The sequence below is a fragment of the Oncorhynchus nerka genome, unplaced genomic scaffold, assembly GCF_034236695.1.
Source record: "Oncorhynchus nerka isolate Pitt River unplaced genomic scaffold, Oner_Uvic_2.0 unplaced_scaffold_715, whole genome shotgun sequence".
Lineage (NCBI taxonomy): Eukaryota > Metazoa > Chordata > Actinopteri > Salmoniformes > Salmonidae > Oncorhynchus > Oncorhynchus nerka.
In genome coordinates, this window is record NW_027040467.1 from 50,076 (window position 1) to 60,193 (window position 10,118).

Consider the following 10,118-nt stretch of genomic DNA (forward strand, 5'->3'; position numbering starts at 1 on the left):
TCAGTACAAGAAGAAAAAGATGGAAAATCTTGCACTGGAGTCCGAAATAAAAAAGAGGACAATTAGGAAACTGGACCTTGAAATAAAAAAACTTGAGAGGGAGGTGAGATATGCCTTCAATGTACACTGTATGCTAACTGTAACACAAATGTATTAATCATTATTTTTCTTTCCTCCCCCAGCTCCAAGAAGATGACACAGCTCAAAATAAAAATTAGGTATATTCTCGTAAAGTCAAGTGAGCCATGACATATGAGCTCTTATTGTGAGCACACAGGACGGTGGCATCTTTCTAGGTTTTTTTATTTTCCCAGCAATCAGTACAACCAAGTCATCGTTATAAGGCATCGCCCTCTTTTGCCCACCCCCAGCACCAGGTGTGGCCACTAGCCTATATGAAGGCCCAAATTGTGTGTTCCTTTCTGCTCTGACAATGGCATGCCCATTCGTGCGAGATGTGGTGGATGAAGAAGCACTTGTGCTGAGGAGCGCCTTCAGGCGAGAAAGGGTCTTCAGGGACCGGTTGGACCCACTGGCCTTCCCTGATGACCATCTATATGAAAGATACAGGTTTTCTGCAGATGGCATCAGGTATCTATGCAGACTACTGGGTCCCAGGATTAAGCACCGCACTGCACGGAGCCATGCACTGAGTGTGGAGCAAATGGTTTGTGTGGCCTTGCGCTTTTTTGCTAGTGGAGCCTTCCTGTACTCAGTGGGGATGCAGAACAGCTGAACAAGGCCACAATTTGCCGCACAATAAGGAGTGTGTGTCTGGCTATCAAAGCATTAGCAGATGTCTTCATCTCCTTCCCTGGCCACAGAAGACTCTGTGACATCAAAGAGGAGTTCTATAGGATTGCAGGTAAGAGGATCTACAAATTACAGGACAACTGTTAACACATAGTAGGATACTCATTACTTTGTGTGACAGGTTTCCCCAATGTCATTGGTGCAGTGGACTGCACACACATAGGATAAAAGCCCCCTCAGGTGCCCATGAGGCCGATTTTGTGAATAGGAAATCCTTTCACAGCATTAATGTTCAGGTGAACATAACTTTTTGATATTGTCCATTGACGAACACTCTGCATTGCCAGTGATGTGCATTGATTGGTGTAATATTCCTCATCTTATGATTTCAGATGGTCTGCAATGCTGACTGTGTGATCAGCAATGTTGTGGCAAAATGGCCTGGCTCAGTCCATGACTCCAGAATCTTTCAGGCCTCTGAAATCTATCAGTGCCTATCACAAGGTAAGCCACACAACCCCTATTTATAACCATCATGGCTGTGTCAAGAATATCACTGTGTTTATGAGGTAGTAATGATGAGATTTTGTGTTGACAGGTGAATTCTCTGGTGTGTTGCTGGGAGACAGGGGTATGGCTGCCAGCCTTTTCTCCTGACACCTTTCACAGACCCCCAGGAAGCACAGCAGGCCTACAACCATGCCCATGCCAGGACCAGGGCCAGAGTTGAAATGACCTTTGGCCTCCTGAAGGCACGGTTTCACTGCCTTCACAAATTAAGGGTCAGCCCTGTTAGGGCATGTGATATTACTGTGGCTTGTGCTGTCCTCCACAATGTGGCCTGCCTGAGGAAGGAGAGGGCCCCAGAGTGCCACCAGCCATGGACTGGGACAATCCGGCAATCTTCCTGATGACGACAGTGGTCGGCTGCTGAGGGACCAATATGTGTTGAATTATTTTAGTTAGTATGTGTGCTTTCAATTTTGGTTAAATATGTCCCTGCGGTGGCAGAGGAATTTGTTTTTTTTTGGGTTCGTTTTTGACGAATTTGGCCTCTTATGATGTTTGTGCGGTATACTGTGTGTAATACAAGGCTGCAGGGAGGCTACTGCATCCATTCATTTGTCTGTTCAGTTGATGTGTATGGATTTGTCCTGCATTTATTTTAGTGTGCAGACATGCAGGGTGTGTTATATACAGACCTTTGAATGTGTATGTATCATTTTGTATAATATGCTTGGATTCTGTGCTTTCCATCTTGTAGAGTCACTGTGACTTCAGTTTCGAAAGGAGCTGATGGTTTACCTGCTTTGTTTTGTCCTTATTCAATAAAGGAACATAATGTTACACATTGTGTTTTTATATTCATATGGAATGTGTATTTGTTTATATGACAGAGTACTAGGGCCACACTGAAGAAAAGGATAAAGTCATACATTTATGAGGCTGGTTCTTTCTGCAGAAAAGCTACATATTGTTTTGATACTTATGACAATGTGATACTTAATATTCTGGCACATCAGCATGTCTTTGTTTATGAAACCATACTGAAGTACAATTTCACGAAATGCCCCACATCTGTCATTTTAACAACTGTCCTCCTTTAAAACAACTGGTTACAATATTATGACTTGTGTTTTTTCCCCTCTGTGGCCCTAATATTCTATCATTTTATATATAGCCTTATAGTCTATGGGAAACTGTAAATTATCTAATGATAGCAACATCATCTAAAAATCATTTTTATCCAAAATCATTGAAATGAATGATCACAAACGTTTAAATAATAACAGTGGGTCTAGTTATATGTGATAACAATGTATAGTGAGCAGTGAAATAACTATTGGTTTCCATTTGTGGTGACTGCTGACTGACATTAGGGATGAGATTAAATAGATCCTGGAATTTAGCCTGGTCTGGAGCAGGCTAGCTCCACAGAATAAATCTCCATGGTAATTTATACCATAACATATCCTCCTGCCCCTATCCATCTTTAGTGCAACCGGATTACGGATCAATTGAGCCAGGATCACCAAGATATCCTGGCTTAATCCTTATCCTAGTTTTGTGCAACAGGCCCCTGGAGTCTGTTCTGCTCTGACAACCGTTACATTGCCAGGCACAATAATCATCCCACTACCATAGACGTCCCCTCCTCCAGCTCCCACAGAGTAGGAGTGTATCTGGACTGGCCAGCCGGCACTCTGTCCTTCTATAGAGCCTCCTCTGACACACTGACCCACCTGATCACATTCACCTCCACATTCACTGAGCCCCTCTATCCAGGGTTTAGGGTTTGGGGTGATGGTGACTCAGCGTCCCTGTAAATAATAACCTGACACAAACACACACACACACACACACACACATACACTGACCACAACACACACACACTGGACTCACACACACAAACAAACAGACACACACACTGGAAACACAGACTGGACACAAAAACCCACACACCCTGGACACACCACACACACTGGACACACCTCACACACACATATATCCATTCACTCACACACTGGACACACACACATCCACATCTTCCTATAATTGTTGACCTTCATGTTTATAAGGCGATAACAATATCCAAGGTCTATCTGCCTGTTAAATCAGTTTCTGGACCACAGGTTCTAGAACAGCTTCTATCCCAGTTCTATCTGCCTGTTAAATCAGTTTCTGGACCACAGGTTCTATCCCAGTTCTATCTGCCTGTTAAATCAGTTTCTGGACCACAGGTTCTAGAACAGCTTCTATCCCAGTTCTATCTGCCTGTTAAAACAGTTTCTGGACCACAGGTTCTAGAACAGCTTCTATCCCAGTTCTATCTGCCTGTTAAATCAGTTTCTGGACCACAGGTTCTATCCCAGTTCTATCTGCCTGTTAAATCAGTTTCTGGACCACAGGTTCTAGAACAGCTTCTATCCCAGTTATATCTGTCTGTTAAATCAGTTTCTGGATCACAGGTTCTAGAACAGCTTCTATCCCAGTTCTATCTGCCTGTTAAATCAGTTTCTGGACCACAGGTTCTAGAACATCTTCTATCCCAGTTCTATCTGCCTGTTAAATCATCAACCTGTTTCCATCAGACTATTAGAACATGACTGAACCTTTTGGTTCCTTTTCTGATCTTTTACCACTTTACATTTTTATGATATATTTTACTGTTTGTGTTTGTACCACAGGAGGTTGGTGGGACCTTAATTGGGGAGGACAGGCTTGTAATGGCTGGAGGGAATAAGTGGAATGGTATCAAACACGTGGTTTCCATGTGTTGCATTTCATTCACTCTGTTCCAGACATTATTATGAGCCGTCCTCCCTCAGCAGCCTCCTCTGGTATGTACTGTCCTATATGTGAGAGAGCTCCAACAAGGAATTACAATGTATGTATTACTTTTAATACATGCAAATGGTCAAATAAACTACTTGAACTCCTTATGAATGTCTGCAGCCGACTAGGCTGTTGGCGTCTGACGAGGTGAAAATATGTCAGGAATATTCTGCAAATGTTGATGAAGACGTCACTCAACACACCCAAAACAACATGCAGTCTTTCCACAAGACTCCCATGAAATTATAGTGTGATGTAATGAGTTGGCGTTAAAGTAACATTCTCAGAACATTGTTTTATACTGTTTTAGATGGATCCTCTGTTTATCATCTTGTTTTATACTGTTTTAGATGGATCCTCTGTTTATCATCTTGTTTTATACTGTTTTAGATGGATCCTCTGTTTATCATCTTGTTTTATACTGTTTTAGATGGATCCTCTGTTTATCATCTTGTTTTATACTGTTTTAGATGAATCCTCTGTTTATCATCTTGTTTTATACTGTTTTAGACGGATCCTCTGTTTATCATCTTGTTTTATACTGTTTTAGATGGATCCTCTGTTTATCATCTTGTTTTATACTGTTTTAGATGGATCCTCTGTTTATCATCTTGTTTTATACTGTTTTAGACGGATCCTCTGTTTATCATCTTGTTTTATACTGTTTTAGATGGATCCTCTGTTTATCATCTTGTTTTATACTGTTTTAGATGGATCCTCTGTTTATCATCTTGTTTTATACTGTTTTAGATGGATCCTCTGTTTATCATCTTGTTTTATACTGTTTTAGATGGATCCTCTGTTTATCATCTTGTTTTATACTGTTTTAGATGGATCCTCTGTTTATCATTGTCATGACGTTGGCCTGGGGGTAGGTTTATGACAGTCATAAATACCTCTTCCACCTTTTTCCTCTCTCTATCCTACTGATGTTACATTTGCAAAACCCTTGGTTAACATAGAGATTCTGGGAACATCAGTAGGTGGGGGAAATGAACTATATTCTGGTAATCCGACCAATTGAACATATGCGGTGGTACTTAATGAATATGATGTCAGTTCGGTTGTCATCTGAGACATTCTCATCAATGATAAGATGACATAAACTCTACAGTGGAAAGTCTACACATCAGAGTTATCGGATTCACATGGAATTATTGTTCAATTTAAATGTTTGAATATGAAATTATTTGTGATGGGATGAAATGTTAGCTTCTAAAATGTGAGATTTGGGTTTTCATAAGGTTAGGGCTCTGCTCAATCAGCCCCTGTGAAGGGACATGGGCTATAAAACTTTTCAAACACGCCCTCCTCTCCCTTCCTATATAAGCCCTTGACGACAATATAACCTCCTGTTCCGAGGACGTGAGGACGACGGTCTGATGTCAGAATGGTTCAGATAATAACTACAGAACGAAGCCAACATCAGCGTGAGCTTTGGTTGCGAATGGTATGAACTTTGAACTCTTATTCACTACAGAAGTGATACCTCCTAGCCGTTGAGTTAGCAACAGCAGATGCAAACGCAGGCTAGGAAGGAACAGAGAGAGTATCCCGTCTATCACACAATGACATTACTACAACATATCCAATTTACCAGCAGAGAGATTCTTCAAAGGACTCGGTTGGGCAACACGGCCTTCCATCTACCACCAACCTACCGAAGCGCAGCTCAGAGTAAATATTTATTGCATTTTCCTTTTCCAAATGGGCGGTACTTTAGAATGCATAAGATAATGTATTTACGATAGCACAGCTTCGGCCTTTGTTCCTCAGTCTTCCCGCTCTTTCACTCAAACTAAGCCCCTTTTCAAGCTGTCATATCTGTTCCGCCCGCTAGGGACGTTTTCCTTTAAGACGTAATTTGTAATCAAGTTATGATTTAATTATGTGTATGTGTAATTCTGTGTGATTAGTTAGGTATTGAGTAAATGTTAAGGGAATTTTTATCAATGATGACTAATTATGTATACATTTCAATCAGGACGTACTAATCCGAATACTAATATGTTACTGTATATATACTAATCAGAATACTATTCTGTATGTGTATGAGTTTTCTTTCTTGATCCCAGTACTGAATATAATGTGTGGGAATGTGGTCAAGAGTTTAGTACAATGACTGTCTGTTCCTTGGTACAAATGAATCAGACTGGCTAGAATGCTTATCTACACAAGAAAACCTTGACTCGTAAATTATATTAAATTGGTAGGGAGACGGATGTGGGAAGACTTGAGATACAGCCTTTGTACTGGAACGGAGATGACACGGGTTGGTGTTGGAACTAATGACGTCATTTTCAGTTTATAACCTGTGGTAACCTGTATCGTGTTCAGTACTCTCTTGAATAAACTCTGCTGTCTGACTTGCAGACTGGGCTCTGTCTATCATTATAGAATAAGGGAATTACAAATCCTTATGAATTGACAGAGTGTTTAATTTTAATTGGATATTAAAACATAGAGCAATTGAATTCCTTTAACAGTAAATAAATACCTTGTCATCAACACCCTCCATTACATATCACCAGTCCCCTGTCCAGTGTTCTCCATGCTGGCTTTACCTTGTCATCAACACCCTCCATTACATATCATCAGTGTTCTCCATGCTGGCTTTACCCATTCCATTACATATCACCAGTTCCCTGTACAGTGTTCTCCATGCTGGCTTTACCTTGTCATCAACACCCCCATTACATATCACCAGTCACAGTGTTCAGTCCCCTCACCAGTATAGTGTTCTCCATGCTGGCTTTACCTTGTCATCAACACCCTCCATTACATATCACCAGTCCCCATCAACACCCCCATTACATATCACCAGTCCCCATCAACACCCCCCATTACATATCACCAGTCCCCATCAACACCCCCATTACATATCACCAGTCCCCTGTACAGTGTTCTCCATGCTGGTTTTACCTTGTCATCAACACCCCCATTACATATCACCAGTCCCCTTTAGTAACAGTGGCTTGTACAGTGTTCTCCATGCTGGCTTTACCTTGTCATCAACACCCTCCATTACATATCACCAGTCCCCTGTACAGTGTTCTCCATGCTGGTTTTACCTTGTCATCAACACCCTCCATTACATATCACCAGTCCCCTGTACAGTGTTCTCCATGCTGGCTTTACCTTGTCATCAACACCCCCCATTACATATCACCAGTCCCCTGTACAGTGTTCTCCATGCTGGCTTTACCTTGTCATCAACACCCTCCATTACATATCACCAGTCCCCTGTACAGTGTTCTCCATGCTGGCTTTACCTTGTCATCAACACCCCTCATTACATATCACCAGTCCCCTGTACAGTGTTCTCCATGCTGGCTTTACCTTGTCATCAACACCCTCCATTACATATCACCAGTCCCCTTTAGTAACGGTGGCTTGTACAGTGTTCTCCATACTGGCTTTACCTTGTCATCAACACCCTCCATTACATATCACCAGTCCCCTTTAGTAACGGTGGCTTGTACAGTGTTCTCCATGCTGGCTTTACCTTGTCATATTGGGTCTAATCCTTAGTCTTGGAAACGGGGTGTCTTCATCTTGTCTTTTTGTAGTAACTCTTGAGCATAATCTCCTTCCTGCAACTGTCCAGCAGTTGTCCTACAGTCCTTTCTGAACCCCCCCCTAAATGTTCAGCCACCCGTCCTCCATCTATTAATGTGGGCCCAGCCATGTCCATTAATTTACTGAGGGTGATGATTCTGCCCTTCTTTATCTTGGTGATATGTAGACCAGCTTCAGTTGTACAGTCCAGTCTTGCCCCAAACACCAGAGGTTCCTTCAGCAGCCAATGCACTGACTCAGCCTTAGTGCGTCTGGACACCTTCATTATACTCCAAACCCTAAGAAGGCCTCTGTAAAATGGAGGTACTCCATCCCTAGAAATCTGGAAACTATCAACTAAAAAATAAATCCTTCTTTAACTCTAATCCCCCGACCTGCTGTAATACCAGACCTGCCACCCCTCTCCACACCACATGTTTCTGTCCATAAAGCAACCTTTGAATAAACTGAAACCGGAAAGCAGCAGCCCTACTAGCAACATGTACAAGACCTTGTCCCCCTCTTTTGACAAATACAAAACACTTTGTGGAACCCAAATATTTATCCTCAAAAAATCTACAATACTTGCCTTGTATCTTGGCCAGAAGGCCAGACGAGGCTCTAAACATGACAACCGATACCGCAGTGCAGAGGAAACATAGGAGATATCAGCCAACACCATCTCCTCATCCTCCCTTCCACCATTCCAACCCCCCCTGGCAAAGCCATGATCCATCCAGACCATTTCTCAAATCTGTAAAGCACAACTTCTTTCCAGATTTACCTTTGCAGAGGTAAATCTTGAGACTATATTAGTATTTTGATGTTTGGATGAAAAACGTGCCCAAATGAAACTGCCTAAAATCCAACCAGGAAGTGCAGTTATTTTCAAACCTCTCTGTTCCATTGCATGCCTACCCTCCATTTAAAGGGATATCAACCAGATTCCTTTCCCTACGGCTTCCACAAGGTGTGAACAGTCTTTAGACATAATTTCAGGCCTTTATTCTGAAAAATGAGCTAGAATGATCACATTGCGTCAGTGGATGGCTGGGTGTCCCCAGATTTTTGCATGCGCGAGCAACTGGAGCGAGACCTTTTCTCTCTCTTTGCTATTGAAAAGGCTACCGTCCAGTTGAAATATTATCGATTATTTATTGTAAAAACAACCTGATGATTGATTATAAAAACGTATGACATGATTCTACGAACTTTCCGGATGATATTTGGATTTTTCGTCTGCCCGTCGTGACCGGCACGAGCCTGTGGATTACTGAACAAAACGCGCCAACCAAATGGAGGTTTTTGGATATAAAGAGAATCTTTATTGAACAAAATTAACATTTATTGTGTAACTGGGAGTCTCGTGAGTGCAAACATTCGAAGATCATCAAATGTAAGCGATTCATTTTATTGCTTTTCTGACTTTTGTAACCAATCTACTTTGCTGCTAGCTGTTTGTAATGTTTTGTCTGCTGAGAGAGCTGATTATATTTACACACATTATATTCAGTACTAGGATTAAAAAGAAAAGTCATACATATACAGTAACATAATAGTATTCTGATTAGTCAGTCCTGATTGAAATGTATACATAATTAGTCATCATTGATAAAAATTCCCTTAACATATCCAACCTTTGATTAAATATTATACATCCAATCACACATGTAGTTATATTGAAATATTAAAAAGCATACTTCTATTTTTATTGGAAATATTTCTTGTTATCAAAATACCATCTAACATAAATAAATACTTGCATTCGAAATGACTGTTTTTAGGCCTACATCAGAATCATAACTCTTCTTATCAGGATTTTCGTTACAATCTTCATTAAAAAAACAGTCTAATATTGAAACAAGATACAACCTAACCTCCCTAAACATCAAAAATGGTCTCATCAAATATACATTCCCCGCAAATGAAGTATCCAGATTTGTCCACTTGTTCTGTAGACATGCATTCAGCACTCCGCGGGTCAGAACCTGGAATCCCCTGGTACCTCACCATCTATTGTCATCGATTTCTCCAGAGTCCTGGAAATAAGGCCTCATACACAGGGAATTAGACAACAGCCCCATAAAACTAAACAGTCACACAGGTGAATGTAGCCCATAATACAGTGATCATAATATTTTTCCATTTTCCGAACATACTATCAAACCAATTAGTCAGAGAAGTATCCACCCCAGAGTTTTCTGCCAACCCGTGAGCCAGGGTGGTCAAACCATCTGAGGCTTCGGGCACTGATTCGTCCGGAGCTGTGTTATTTGGGATGTAAGCACAAACATGGTCCCGATAATCACGCATACTTCTCCCTTTTCAGCCAATAACATATCTAATGCAATTATATTCTGCCAAGCCATCAGGCTGGTTGCTTCAGTCTGTTCTGCAAAACCTTTAATAGCATCTCTGGTATAATTGTTAAAGCTCTGTTGATTATCATAAATATAATTAATCCAGTCCAC

General features: G+C 41.2%; 2 long non-coding RNA genes across 3 annotated transcripts; both read left to right on the forward strand.

The window, feature by feature from the left end:
• Positions 1 to 393: 393 nt before the first annotated feature.
• LOC135571173 (uncharacterized) lies at positions 394 to 1,623 on the forward strand. The gene is made up of 3 exons (XR_010463669.1): positions 394 to 865; positions 1,146 to 1,257; positions 1,352 to 1,623. It is a non-coding gene; the product is annotated as an uncharacterized LOC135571173 (long non-coding RNA).
• Positions 1,624 to 2,838: 1,215 nt separating this feature from the next.
• LOC135571168 (uncharacterized) lies at positions 2,839 to 6,461 on the forward strand. Of its 2 annotated transcripts, XR_010463665.1 has the most exons (3): positions 2,839 to 3,446; positions 3,495 to 3,662; positions 3,723 to 6,461. It is a non-coding gene; the product is annotated as an uncharacterized LOC135571168 (long non-coding RNA). The 2 variants fall into 2 exon arrangements; XR_010463664.1 differs by having other exon boundaries at positions 2,839 to 3,662.
• Positions 6,462 to 10,118: the final 3,657 nt, after the last annotated feature.